Source organism: Neofelis nebulosa, chromosome X (genome assembly GCF_028018385.1).
Source record: "Neofelis nebulosa isolate mNeoNeb1 chromosome X, mNeoNeb1.pri, whole genome shotgun sequence".
Classification (NCBI taxonomy): Eukaryota; Metazoa; Chordata; class Mammalia; order Carnivora; family Felidae; genus Neofelis; species Neofelis nebulosa.
In genome coordinates this window covers 32,959,002-32,974,735 of record NC_080800.1, presented here as the reverse complement: position 1 = coordinate 32,974,735, position 15,734 = coordinate 32,959,002, and the positions used below count along the sequence as shown (strand labels likewise).

Sequence of the window (15,734 nt, the reverse complement as noted above, 5' to 3'; positions counted from 1 at the left end):
CACTTTCGGTGACAATAATCCGCTTTTTCTTAAAAAGAGAGTTGAATAAGCCTACCCAAATATCTTGGGAAGAAGAACACGGGTTCTCAAATAAGACGCATCTTTGACCCTACTTTTTAGGTAGCACCTTAGAATTTGAGCCTTCTAAAAGCCTGTCTACAAACAGAATTTTCGGCCTGTGTTGTGTGGACTTTGCCCTAATGGTTTCAGGTTTTATGGCATTTAGCATTTTAAGAAGCCTAACTTGATTATTATTCCATGCTGCATGCGTGCTTAGTTTTAAGTTCTATGCTTTTCTATTTAGAGTCTGGTCAGCTGGGGTATCTCACGTGCCTTCAGATCAGCTATTAAAACAAACACACCTGAGTGAATCCAACATGAATTGTCCTGTGGGCCTAAAGTGATATATTCCAAATTACTTTTCCTTTCTTCTTTTTACTTTAGTTATGATAGAACTGAGAAACATTTGGCTTATTAAGAATAAAAGAATTGTCACAAGGCCACACCCCTAGTCCTGCCTAGCAACTGTTTTGACTGTGATGGCAGCATTTTTGGGGAGAGTCTGGTAATTGCCCTTAGAGATCTGAATATCCTGAAATTCTCCCCATTAACCTTTGTGGTCCTTCCATTTGTGTATTTTACAAACCAGACCTTCTTGAACTCATTTCTATTTTGCATTTGTCAAATAAGTACAGGGGGATTGTAGTGAGGACATATTACAGGAGGGTATGTACATTGGTAAACATAAACACAGACTGTAGGATGAATAAATCTGTGAATGCCTGGAAATGGACTTTGTCCTATTCATTTCACTAATAAAATGTTTCACATACAGAAGGTGCCCCCAAAAAACCACTGGGTTAATAAAGGTAATTTTTGCATTCTTAATAGATGTGTATATATGTTCACAAACTTTCATTCAATTATGGGTTTATTTTCTTATTTTGTGTCTGAGTTTGTCAGGATATTTTGATTAAAGCGACCAAAAGTAAAATGAAGTATCTTAGGCAAAAAAGAGAAAGTTATTGTGTAACCCAAGCTGTGAAGGGGTAAGTCTATGATTGGCTTTAAGAATAAATAGAACAGGGGCACCTGGGTGGCTCAGTCGGTTAAGCGTCCGACTTCAGCTCAGGTCACGATCTCGCGGTCCGTGGGTTCGAGCCCCGCATCGGGCTCTGGGCTGATGGCTCAGAGCCTGGAGCCTGCTTCTGATTCTGTGTCTCCCTCTCTCTCTGCCCCTTCCCCGTTCATGCTCTGTCTCTCTCTGTCTCAAAAATAAATAAACGTTAAAAAAAAAAAAAGAATAAATAGAACAAGTAACGGGAATGCTTCAAATTCCAGGTTAGGCTCTCAACCCAGCCTCTCTGGACAGGGTCATTCCTTTGGAACCTCTGAAAGGCATGTTCTGCAGGCTTAGAACCGTGGTCTCTGATAAACTGTGGGCTCACTGTGGGCTCACACCTGTCACGTTGTTACCAGACAGAATGGGCCTCTCTTCCCTCAGTTCCAATTTTTAGAACACCAGATAAGGAGCATGATTGGGTAAGATGAAGTAAAATAACCATTCTCAGAGAAAAAATATATCTATGACATAATAATGACACCCCCAGGGGTGCCTGGGTGGCTCAGTCGGATGAGCATCCCACTCTTGATTTCAGTTCAGGTCATGATCTCACAGTTTGTGAGCATCAGGTTCTGCACTGATCATGTGGCCTGCTTGAGATTCTCTCTCTCTGTCTCTCTCTGCCCCTCCTCACTTGCTCTTGCTCTAAATAAATAAATAAATAAACAAACAAATCAATCTTAAAAAAAGAAAAAAGAATGGCACCCCCAGTAGAACCACAGTTGGAGGACAAAATAAAAACAAAGTGTGGGGGGAAGATGCTATTTTTGGAACAAGAGAAAAGTTGCTGGACAGATTTTTTTTTTTTTAAAGTTCACCATTGAACAACTGCATAAGAAATACAGCCTTGGAGTTATCTTTTACCTCTCTCTCTTATTCAAGTATTAACCATTCTTAATAATAGTTTTCTGTGGCTGCTGTAAAAAAATAACCACAAACTTTAGTGGCTTAGCACAACACAACTTTATTATAGCTCCAGAGGTCAGAAGTCTGAAAAGGGTCACACTGAGCTAAAATCAAGGTGTCAGCAGAGTTGAATTCCTTTATGGAATTTGTGGTTCTAGGGAGAATCCTTCTTGACTTCTCCACATTTTAGAGGCAACTTCCTTGGTTTATGGCCCCCTTCCATCTTCAAAGCCAGCAATGACATTACTCTGATACACTGACAATTCTGCCTACCTCTTCCACATTTAAGGTCCCTTATGATTATATTGGGCCTGTCAGATAATCTCAAATAATCTTACTTTAAGTTGATTAGCAACCTTAATTCCATCTGTACCTTTAATTCCCCTTTGCCATGTAACATAAGACCACCTAGATCCTCAATGGTGGTCTGCCTCCTACTTATAATCGCATTCTTACTCGTGGCTCCTGTGAGGTACCACTGCATTCTCATAAGAATGTCTTATTTAACTGAAGCTAGTTCAAATTATTTTCTCTTGCATAAACTCCAAAATGTTCTAAGTAATACATGATGTGAGCTTTTCATCCAGTTATTGTTTTATGATACGCCTCTTGTGTAAGAAGTAAGGCAAGTTTAGGAACCAAATGGTCAGAGTTGGTATTCCAGCTCTATTTCACTAGCACTGCATCTCCTGGTTATCCCATATTCTTCAACCACTCCTTCCTCTTAATATTTACTCAAAGGCCCAGAGGGGCCTCACAAGTTACCACAGCCTAATCCTCATTCAATACTTCAGTCTCCCTAAGACACACCAGTTGGGTATAGAGCTAGTTCTCGGCTTAACTGATATCAAATAAATCTTAACGACTTGCCAATCAAATCTCTAGCCCTCAGCCTTCTCCTCATCTTCAGATCTATAGTTACAGCTGATGAATGGATAATTCCTCCTCAATTTATAAGACACAAAACTCAATTTTTCTTCTGCCTTTCCTTCTGCATTTTCTTTCCTTCTTAATGAAACCACCATGCATCCCATCACATACATTAGAAATAGTAAAGTCACCCATGATCCCTTATTTTTTAAATATTTATTGATTTTGTGAGAGAGAGAGAGAGAAAGAGAGAGAATCCCAATGCAGGGCTCCATCTCACAAACTGTGAGACCATGACCTGAGCCGAAATAGAGAGCCAGTCGCTCAGCTGACTGAGCCATCCAAGCACCCCACCCGTGATCCCTTCTTTTCTATCCTCAGTTGTTGATTCACTCTACCTTGTATATGTCTCACATCTTAATCCTTCTGTCCTGCCTGATTCATCATTAATCGCCTGACCTACAACATGGTCTCCCAACTAGTTTCCCTGTCTTTAGTTTCTTCCAAATCCAATCCACCCTTCTGAATTCCACAAGATAGCTTTATAAAAACAAATATGATTAAGCCACTGTATTTCTTAAAAACATTTCATGACTCCTACCCACTTTAACATAAAAGGTAAGCTCCCTAAGCACAATCAAATTTTCTAATTGTTTGGCTCTAGCGCATCTTTGCAAACTCACACCCCAACCCATCATATACATGATAAGCTACTCTCTATATTTACCTTATACTCTCATGCTGGTAGGACTTTTCTATTCTCTCTGTATGGCAGACACATTTTTAAAGATCCAGCTCAAAATACAGCCAATATGTAAAGTCTTCCTAGTGCCACAGCATGCAAAGTAAATTAGTTATTTCCACTCACCTTGCTATCACAGTACTTGTATCCCCCTTATTCTTAACGCTTATGTCTTAATTCATTTATGCCTGAATCTCCCTCTGTACTGAGAACTCTTTGAGAGGAGGGGCAGTACAGCTCTGACATTAATCACAAAGCCTAACACATACAAGATTAGAAAAACATTCTTGTAGAAAAAAAGGAGAAGAAATATAGGGAAGGAAGGAGATTCCATGCTGTTTTCTGTTTATGACTTGCCCAACTTTTTAAAAATCCCATACGTTAAGTCATTTCATTTATTAGTGCTCCAATTTCCAATTCAATAGTTTATCTCCAACACCTGTTTCAAGAATTGGCTCAAGAAGCAACTGGGTGGCTCAGTAGGTTGAGTGTCCAACTTTGGCTCAGGTCATGATCTCGTGGTTTGTGAGTTCGAGCCCCATATTGGGCTCTGGGCTTGGAGCCTGGAGCCTGCTTCAGATTCTATGTCTCCCTCCCTCTCTGTCCCTCCCCTGCTGGCTCACTCACTCTCTCTCTCTCTCTCTCTCTCTCAAAAATAAACATTAAGAAAAAAGAATTGGCTCAAACACTGATGTCTATAGAGTGGAGGGATGCTCACTCTGAATGAATCCCTACTCTGACAAATCCTTTTCTTTTATTATTATTATTATTATTTTTTTAATTTATATCCAAGTTAGTTAACATATAGTGTAATAATGATTTCAGGAATAGAATTTAGTGATTCATCACTTACATATAATAGCCAGTGCTTATCCCAGCAAGTGCCCTCCTTTATGCCCATCACCCATTTAGCCCATCTCTTCCCACCCAAAACCACTCCAGCAACTCCCAGTTTGTTCTCTGTATTTCAAGAGGCTTTTATGGTTTGTCTCCCTCCCTGTCTTTATATTATTTTTGCTTCCCTTCCTTTATATTCATCTGTTTTGTATCTTAAATACCACATATGAGTGAAATCATATGATATTTGTCTTTCTCTGACTTATTTCTCTTAGTATAATACACTCTAGTTCCATCCACATTGATGCAAATGGCAAGATTTCATTCTTTTTGATCACCAAGTAATATTCCATTGTATATATGTACCAAACTTCTTTATCCATTCATCTGTTGATGGACATTTGGGCTCTTATCAAACGTTGGCTATTGTCAATAGCACTGCTATAAGTATTGGGGAATATGTGCCCCTTCGAAATAGCACCCCTGTATCCTTTGGATAAATACCTAGTAGGGCAATTGCTGGGTCATAGGGTAGTTCTATTTTTAATTTTTTGAGAAACCTCCATACTGTTTTCCAGAGTGGCTACACCAGTTTGCATTCCCCCCAGCAGTGCAAAAGTGTTCCTCTTTCTCCGCATCCTCACCCACATTTGTTGTTGACTGAGTTGTTAATTTTAGCCATTCTGACAGGTGTGAGGTAATATCTCATAGTGGTTTTGATTTGTATTTCCCTCATGAGTGATGCTGAACATTTTTTTCATGTGTCTTTTAGCCATCTGTATGTCTTCTTTTGAAAAGTGTCTACTCATGTCTTTTGCCCATTTCTTCACTGGATTGTTGTTTTTTTGGTGTTGAGTTTGATAAGTTCTTTATAGATTTTGGATACTAATGCTTTATCTGATATGTCATTTGCAAATATCTTCTCCCATTCCATGGGTTGCCTTTTAGTTTTGCTGATTGTTTCCTTTGCTGTGCAGAAGCTTTTTATTTTGATGAGGTCCCAATGGTTCATTTTTGTTTTTGTTTCCCTTGTCTCTGGACACATGTCAAGTAAGAAGTTGCTGTGACTGAGGTCAAAGAGGTTTTGCCTGTTTTCTCCTCTAGGATTTTGATGGCTTCCTGTCTTACGTTTAGGTCATTCATCCATTTTGAGTTTATTTTGGGGTATGGTGTAAGATAGTGGTCCAGGTTCATTCTTGTGCATGTCTCTGTCCAATTTTCCCAGCACCATTTGCTGAAGACACTATCTTTTTTCCATTGGATATCCTTTCCTGCTTTGTCAAACATTAGTTGGCCATATGTTTGTGGGTCCATTTCTGGGTTCTCTATTTTATTCCATTGCATATGTGTCTGTTTTTATGCCAGTATCACACTGTCTGGATGATTACAGTTTTGTAATACAGCTTGAAGTCTGGAATTGTGATGCCTCCAGCTTTGGTTTCTTTTTCAGAATAGCTTTGGCTATTCAGGGTCTTTTCTGATTCAATACAAATTTTAGGATTGTTTGTACTAGCTCTGTGAAGAATGCTGGTGTTATTTTGATAGGGATTGCATTGAATACATAGATTGCTTTGGGTAGTATCAACATTTTAACAATATTTGTTTTCCAATCCATGAGCATGAAATGTTTTTCCGTTTTTTTGTGTGTCTTCTTCGATTTCTTTCATAAGCTCTCTATAGTTTTCAGTGTATAGATTTTTCACCCCTTTGGTTAGGTTTATTACTAGGTATTTTATGATTTTTGGTCCAATTGCAAATGGGATTGATTCCTTGATTTCTCTTTCTGCTGCTTCATTACTGGTATATAGAAATGCAACCAATTTCTATACATTTATTTTATGTCTTGCGACTTTGCTGAATTCATGGATCAGTTCTAGCAGTTTTTTGGTGTAATCGTTTGGGTCTTCCACATAGGGTATCATGTCATCTGCAAAGAGTGAAAGTTTGACTTTCTCCTTGGTGATTTGAATGCCTTTTATTTCTTTGTGTTGTCTAATTGCTAATGCTAGCACTTCCAACACTATGTTGAATAACAGTGGTGAGAGTGGACATCCTTGTTGTGTTCCTGACCTTAGGGAGAAAGCTCTCAGTATTTCCCCATTGAGGATATTAGCATTGGGTCTTTCATACATGGCTTTTAAGATCTTGAGGTATGATCCTTCTTACTTTCTTGAAGGTTTTTTTTTTTATCAAGAAATGATGTTGTATTTTGTCAAATGCTTTCTCTGCATCTATTCAGAGGATCATGTGGTTCTTATCCTTTCTTTTATTAATGTGACATATCACATTGATTGATTTGCAGATATTGAACCAGCCCTGCATCCCAGTAATAAATCCCACTTGACCATGGTGAATAATTCTTGTAATGTATTGTTGGGTCTGGTTGGCTAGTATCTTCTTGAGAATTTTTGCATCCATATTCATCAGGGAAATTGGTCTGTAGTTCTCCTTTTTAGTGGGGTCTTTGTCTGGTTTTGGAATCAAGGCAATGCTAGCTTCATGGAATGAGTTTGGAAGTTTTCCTTCCATTTCTATTTTTTGGAAGAGCTTCAGAAAAATAGGTGTTAACTCTTCCTTAAATGTTTGGTAGAATTCCCTTGGAAAGCCATCCGGCCCTGGACTCTTGTTTGTTGGGAGATTTTTGATTACTGAATCAATTTCTTTAGTGGTTATGGGTCTGTTAAAATTTTCTATTTCTTCTTGTTACAGTTGGTAGTTTCTATGTTTCTAGGAACTTGTCTATTTCTTCCAGATCGCCCAATTTATTGGCATATAATTGCTCATAAAACTCTCTTATTATTGTTCCTATTTCTGTAGTTTTGGTTGTGATCTCTACTCTTTCATTAGTGATTTTATTTGGGTCCTTTCTTTTTTCTTTTTGATCAGTCTGGCTAGGGGTATCAATTTTGTTAATTCTTTTAAAGAACTAGCTTCTGGTTTTATTGATCTGTTCTACTGTTTTTTTTTTGTTGTTGTTGTTTTGTTTTTGTTTTTGTTTTTGTTTTTGTTTTGGTAAGCATTGATTTCTGCTCTAATCTTTATTATTTCCTGTCTTCTGCTGGTTTTGGGCTTTCTTTGCTGTTCTTTTTCCAGCTCTTTAAGGTATAAGGTTACGTTTTGTATTTGAGACCTTTCTTCCTTCTTTAGGAATGCCTGGATTGCTATACACTTCCTTCTTAGGACCACCTTTGCTGAATCCCAGAGGTTTTGGGCTGCAGTATTTTCATTTTCATTGGCTTCGTGTACTTTTAAATTTCCTCTTCAGTTTCTTGTTTAACCCATTCATTATTTCGTAGGATGTTCTTTAATCTCCAAGTATTCATGGTCTTACCAAATTTTTTCTTGTGGGTGATTTCGAGTTTCAGAAAGCTGTGGTCTGAAAATATGCAAGGTATGATCTTGATCTTTCTGTACTTGTTTAGGGCTGATTTGTGTCCCATTATGTGATCTATTCTGGAGAATATTTCATGTGCACTCAAGAAGAATGTGTATTCTGCTGCTTTAGGATGAAATTTTCTGAATATATCTGTTAAGTCCATCCAGTCCAGTGTGTCATTCAAAGCCATTGTTTCAGTTGACTGGGCATCCAACTTCGGCTCAGGTCATGATCTCAAAGTTTGTGAGTTTGAGCCTCACGTTGGGCTCTGTGCTGACAGCTCAGAGCCTGGAGCCTGCTTCGGATTCTGTGTCTCCCTCTCTCTCTGCCCCTCCCCCACTCATGCTCTGTCTCACAAAAATAAACATTAATTTTTTTTTTAAAAGCCATTGTTTCCTTGTTGATTTTTTGCTTAGATGATCTATACACTGCTGCAAGTAGAGTGTTGAGGTTCCCCTACTATTATGGTATTGTTGTTAATGGGTTTCTGTATGTTTGTGATTAATTGATTTATCTGTTTGGGTTCTTCCACATAGGGACATAAATATTTACAATTGCTAGATCTTCTTGATGGATAGACCCCTTAATTATGATATAATGCCCTTATTCATCTCTTGTTACAGTCTTTATTTTAAAATCTAGTTTTTCTAATATAACTATGGCTATACCACCTTTCTTTTGGTGACCATTAGCGTGATAGATGGTTCTCCATCCCCTTACTTTCAATCTGTAAGTTGTCTTTAGGTCTAAAATGGGTCTTTTGTAAGCAGCATATAGGTGGGTCTTGTTTTCTTAGCCATTCTGATACCCTATGTCTTTTGATTGGAGCATTTAGTCCATTGACATTTAGACTAATGAAAGATATGAATTTAGTGCCATTGTGTTGCCTGTAGAGTTGGAGTTTCTGGGGGTGTTAACTGGTCCTTTCTAGTCTTGGTTGCTTTTGGTCTATTTTGTTTTGTTTCATCTTTTTTCCAAAAAGTCTCCGTGAAATTTCTTCTAGGGCTGGTTTAGTGGTCATGAACTCCTTTAGTTTTTGTTTGTCTGGGAAACTCTTTATCTCCCCTATTTTGAATGACAGCCTTGCTGGATAAAGAATTCTTGGCTGCATATTTTTCCAATGTAGCACATTGAATATATCCTGCTACTCCTTTCTGGCCTGCCAAGATTCTGTGGATAGGTCTGCTGCGAACCTGACCCGTCTTCCCTTATAGGTTAGGGACTTTTTGTTCCCCTTGCTGCTTTCATAATTCTTTCCTTGTCTGTATCTTGTGAAGTTGACTATGATATGCCTTGTTTATGGTCGGTTTTTGTTAAATCTAATGGGAGTTCTCTGTGCTTCTTGGATTTTGATGTCTATGTTCTTCCCCATATTAGGAAAGTTTTCCACTGTAATTTGATAAAATAGTGAAAAATGGGAAAGAAAAGAAAGAAAAGAAACAAAGTACAAAAAAATTTAAAAATTGCATATAATAAAATAGAATAAAATGAAATAAAGAATGTGAAATAGAATAAAAATTTTACAAAAAATAAGTAACATAGTAAAATTTTTTTTCAATTAAAAAAAACAAAAGAAAAATAAATGTTTCTCTTTCTGTATCCAAGAAAAAGAAAGTAGGGGGGGAAAAAGAAAAAAAAAACATTTAAACAAAGACAGAAGCAAAACTAAAGCATAACAAAAAAAATCTAATAGATGAACCAGTGAAAAGAGTGAAACCCGAATGAAGTTACACAGTTTCTCCTAGAACTCAAACTATGAAGCCCTCTATAGTCTGTACACTAAGCTGGCAGAGAGGCTTGTGCTAGTTGGCTAGGGGATATGCTTGGAGGGCACAGTTGGGCGGGGCTTGGTTTACTAGCTCTGTTTTCCACTAGGTGGCGCTGGTTAGCTTACCGGAGTGGATCAGTGTGGTGCACATGCGTGGGCACATGTATGCTTGTGTGCGGGAGAGGTGGAAATGGCTCACCCAGCTTTCTAGTCCCTGGCACAGGAACTTTGCGCTCTCACCGACCTGTAGTCAAGCACCCCTTCTTTGTCTCAGGCCTCTGTTCACTCCCCACTTCACCACTGTCCATGTCCAAGCAGTCAACCTGCCAGGTGGCACCTCCCTCCAGGGTTTTATCTCAGATGGGGCTGTGTTTCAAAATCCCTTACTTCAGAGACCCCTGCAGCTTGGACCCACCCCGACTCTCTTGGGGAGGGTCTTGCTGACCAATGGCTGGGTGCTGACCTGCACCAGAAAATGTTTGTGCAATCACACAGTGGCAGAGATTATGGCAAATCACAACACACAGCCAGCACCAGGTTTCAGCATACTCTGATGTCTTTGTCCCAATACCAGCAAACGTGGTTGCTCTCTGGGGTCCGCTAGGACCTTTGCCTATGGGGGGGTGCTGTATGGCCTCTACCAAATGCTCTCCAATCAGAGGAACTGCTCCCCGTTTGGCACACAGACCCCTCAGACCTCGCTGCCTGCTCTTGGGGATTCACCCTGTTTCTTCACCAGAGCACTACCAGGCACTGAGCTCTGTAACTTCAGACTCTGTGCTCCACCATTTATAGAGTCCTGTAGTATTGAGACCCTCTCCTTTCTCTGTGTCAATGGTTTTGGGGAGCTGATTTCTTGTTCAGTTCCTTGTGTTTTCACTCTCTTTCTCTCCAGCTACTTTCAGGGGAATGTTTTTCCTGTATTCTCCAAGTGCACAGCACTCTGTCCCTCTTTATTTATCCTCTCTCTGCAAAAACAGCTCCCTACCCTCTGTGTCTTTTCTCTCCCACAATTCACCTCTCCATACCACGCACCTGCCAAGTTCTGTGGCTCAAGTTATACGGATTGTTATGTTAATCCTCAGATCAGTCTCCTCGGTGTGCAAAATGGTTTGGTGCTGATCTAGCTGCATTTCAGGGAAGAGACAAGCTGAGAGCTTCTAAGCTGCTCCACCATCTTGCTTAACCAATCCTTTTCTTTAGAACTTTTCATTGCTGGTGTGCTGAGGTATCTCAGTTGGTTAAGCATCTGACTTCAGCTTGGGTCATGATCTTACAGTTCATGAGTTTGAGCCCTGCATTGGGCTCTCTGCTGTCAGCACAGAGCTTGCTTCAGGTTCTCTGTTCCGCTTTCTCTCTGTCCGTCCCCAGCTTGTGCTCTCTCTCTCTCTCTCTCAAAAATTAAATAAACATTTAAAAAAATTTTTAATGTTTATTTAATTTTTGAGAGAGAGGGAAATAAAGTGTGAGCAGGGGAGGGCAAAGGGAGAGAGAGAGGGAGATACAGACTCTGAAGCAGGCTCCAGGCTCTGAGCTGTCATCAGAGAGCCTGATGCTGGGCTCGAACTCACGAACTGTGAGATCATGACCTGAGCCAAAGTCAGAGGCTTGACTGTGCCACCCAGGAACCCCACTAAACATTTTTTAAAAAAGAATTTTTCATCACTTATGTGCTTAATTCACACAATGATATAATTTTAGTTTTACCTGTATTTGACATATTGTTCCATGTGTTTATATTTTTAACTCCTAAGTGGTTTGATAAATTACAAGAAAGGGTTTATTTTTTGTATTTCTTTTGTATCTTCTTGAAAATTTTTGATAAACATACAGGTAGCATGATTGATCATATGATAGGCCATACAACCGGTGTCAATAAACTTAAAAGAATTGAAATCATGCAGAGTATGTCCTCTGACTACAATGAAATTAAATTAGCAATGAATACAATATGATAGCTAGACAAAATTCACATACAGTTAACCCTTGAACAACACAGAGGATTGGGGCACCAACCTCCACCCCTTGCTATACAGTTGAAAATCCACACATAACTTTTAACTCCCCCCAAATTTAAACCACTAATAGCCTACTGTTGACTGGTGACCTCACCAATAACATAAATGGTCAATGAACACATATTTTGCATGTTATATGTATTGTATATGGTATTCTTACAATAAAGCAAGCTGAAGGAAATAAAATGCCATTAAGATGATCATAAGAGGGGCGCCTGGGTGGCTCAGTTGGTTGGGCATCCGACTTCGGCTCAGGTCATGATCTTGCGGTCTGTGAGTTCAAGCCCCGCATCGGGCTCTGTGCTGACAGCTTGGAGCCTGGAGCCTGTTTCGGATTCTGTGTCTCCCTCTCTCTCTCTGACCACCCCCCCCGTTCATGCTCTGTCTCTCTCTGTCTCAAAAATAAATAAACATTAAAAAAAAAAGATGATCATAAGAAAGGGAAAGTACACTTAAAGTACTGTCCTTTATCAAAACAAATTTGCAGAGCACCTGGCTAGTTCAGTCGTTAGAGCATATGACTCTTGATCTTGGGGCTGTGAATTCAAGCCCCACATTGGGTGTAGAGATTACTCAAAAAAATAAAATCTGGGGCACCAGGATGGCTCAGTTTGTTGAGCAACCAACTTCAGCTCAGATCATGATCTCATGGTTCATGAGTTCAAGCCCTGTATCAGGCTCACTGCTGCAGAGCCCTCTTCGGATCCTCTGCCCCCCTTCCTCTCTGCCCCTCCCCCCTCCAAAAATAAATAAAACATTTTTAAAAATCCAAGAAAAAAAAGTATGTGCCTTAAAAAAATTGCATCTAAGTGGACCCATGCACTTCAAACCCATGTTGTTCAAGGATCAACTATATTTGGAAATTAAATAATGTAAAAATCAGTTGTTTTATATGTTAGCACACAATTAGAAAATACAATTTAAAACCCATTTGATTTACAATAACATCAGAAACTATTAAATAGGAAAAAAATTAACAAAAGATAGGTAAGACCTCTTTATTATAAAGTACCAAATACTGCTGAGAGAAATTCAGCAAGACCTAACTAAATTGAAAGATATACCATGTTCATGGATTGGAAAACTCAATAATGTTAAGATATATATTTCTCCCAATTTTGATTTTAGAGTCAACACACTCCCAGTCATAATCCCAGCAGACTTAACAAAAAATAGCCAAACTGATTATGTATATAGGAAATTATGTATATAGGAAATTAAAGGATATGAAACTGTAAAGGAATAATCTAAATTATCCAAAGCAATTTTGAAAATGAAGAACAAACTTAGGGGACTCACAATAACTGACTTTTAAGACCTACTATAATGTCATACTAATCAAAATAGTGTGGCATGATGATCAATAAAAATATCAACAGAATTGAACAGAGAGCCCAGAAATGTCCTCCCACTTGTATGGTCATTTGCTTTTTGACAACATAGCCAAGGTAACCCATTGAGAACAAGAAGTACATTTCTATGAATAATGCTGGAACTGGGTATTAATATGTAAAGAAATACAATGCAATTCCTACCTTGCACCATAAACAAAACTAATCTGAGATGGAACATAGACCTAAATATAAACAGTAAAACTATAAATCTCTTATTTGAAAACATAGACTATTTTTGTGACTTGGCGTAGACAAAGGTTCTAACATAGAAGAAAGCAATAACCATAAATGAAAATAATGATAAATTAATACGCATAAAAATTTAAAACTTTGGCTCATTGAAAGGCATCATTTAAAAAATTAATGAAAAATCTTCAGGCTGGGAGAAAAACTTGCAAAACATATAACTCACAAAGTACTGGTATCAATATGCATACAGAATTCTGGAAACAATAAAAGTAAATAATTTGAAAATGAACAAAAAAGTTGAGTAGAACCCTCACAAAGGAAGAGACACAAATGTCCAAAGAGCACATGACACTGTGTCCAAGACCATTAGTCATCAGGGAAATGCACAATAAAAACACAATTGGCATCAGTTTGGTCAAAATTGTAAAGACTACCACCACTGAATGTTAGTAAAAATATGGAGCCATTGGAACACTCATACATGGTTGGTGGGAATGTAATACCATACAACTACTTTAGAGAAAGATTTGGCAATTTCTTCTAAAACTATACATAAGCCTACCCTATAATCCAGAGTCCTCTCATCAAGAGAAATGAAAAAAATATATACACAAAGACTATTAGAAGAAGGTTCACAGCAGCCTGAAATTGGAAACACAGGCCTCCATCAGTAAGACAATGGCTAAATAAAATGAGGCATCTTCACACAATGAGATATTACTCAGCCATAAAAAGGAAAGAACTACTGAAAAAAGTAACAATGTGGATGAATCAGAAAAAAAATATGCTGAGTGAAGAAAGCCTTACATGAAAGAGTATGTATTTGTATTAATTTCTAGAGCAGTTAAAATTCATCTGTGGTAGGAAAAAAAGAGAATGATATTTTCCTGTGGAGTATTAGAAGACTGAAAAGTGGTAAGGGGGCACAAGATAACTTTACGAGATGGTATTAGCATTCTACATTCTGATTGCACAGATTTGTGCATTTATGGAAACTCCTTGAATGGTACGCTCAAGACATTTGCATGACATCATATAGAAATTTTACCTCAAGGGACACCTGGGTGGCTCAGTAGGTTAAGTGTCTAACTCTTGGTTTTGGCTCAGGTCATGATCTCACTATTTGTGGGTTTGAGCCCTGCATGGGGTTCTGTGCTGGTGTGCTGGCAGCATGGAGCCTGCTTGGGATTCTCTCTCTTTCTTTCTCTCTCTGCTGCTCCCTTGCTTGCTCGTGCATGCTCTCTCTCTCAAAATAATAAATAAGCTTAAAAAAAAAGGAAATTTTACCTCAAAAAAATTAAACTCTAATTAAATCTAGTGTATTTTGCAGAAATATACTGATGTATAGAATTTACCTTCAAATACATTAAAAATAATATGGGGGGCACCTGGGTGGCTCAGTACGTTAAACATCTTACTCTTGGTTTCAGCTCAGGTCATGGTCTCACGGTTCATGAGATCAAGCCCCAAGTTGAGCTCTACACTGACATCATGGAGCCCACTTAGGATTTTCTCTCTCCCTCTCTCTCTGCCCCTCCTTGGCTCATGTGTGCTTGCACTCTCTCTCTCTGTCAAAATAAATAAATAAATAAATATTAAACAAATAAATAAGTAATTTGGACTGATTCAAGGATAGCGAAATGGATAGACTGATAAATGTGATAAAGCAACTAAAGTTAAATGTTATTTGTAGAATCTAGGTGGTGAGTGTTCACTGTACAATTCTTCCCATTTTCCTGTATGTTTGAAAAACGTATAGTAAAATGTTGGAAAAATACTGAATAAAGTGTGGCATACTTAGGATATGTTAAATAATGAACTTTATTTTTCTATGCACATTTACTGGGTCTCATCAGAATACAGGGAATGTCTTTTGGCTATAGACTACCAAAGTTAGTTACATAATGCCTATGATTGACATTTGTATGAAAATTAGCTTACTTAAATCTTTAGATTATCTAGAGAGTCAATATTCATATTTCTTAAAATGTCTTAGGGAGCCGAGGGGGCTCAGTTGATTCAGCATCTGACTCTTGATTTTGGCTCAGGTCATGATCCTCCAGGGTGGTGGGATTGAGCCCCACATTGGGCTCTTTGCTGAGCATGGAGCCTGCTTAGGACTCTCTCTCTCTTTCTCTCTCTCTCTCTCAAATTAAAAAAAGAAAAGAAAAAAATGTCTTAAAGTGAATTTGAAATTTCAGTATATATCTACAAGATTCAATCTGACTGTCCATATATCCCTGTAAAAATATTTGTGGAAGAATATCCTCCAGTTTGCTGTCATGATGAATTGAGTATGGCTTTACATTTCTAATGTCTGTGGTTTATTTTGCTTACAGAGTAATTCAAAAGCCTAGCCTATCATCCTCCTGAATTCAGTAAAAAGGATATGTAAAAAACATATTTCATTTTCAATGAATGTTTCATATACCCCACTGACAAGAAAGGTTTTTATTTTATTTTATTTTATTTTATTTTATTTTATTTTATTCCAGTATAGTTAACACAGTG

General features: G+C 38.2%; 1 protein-coding gene across 1 annotated transcript in view; it reads right to left on the bottom strand.

Annotated features, from left to right (window-relative positions):
* The window catches only part of PRRG1 (proline rich and Gla domain 1), a 496,749-nt gene that overhangs the window by 142,756 nt on the left and 338,259 nt on the right, over positions 1–15,734 (bottom strand). The gene's annotated exons all lie outside the window — the stretch shown is intronic.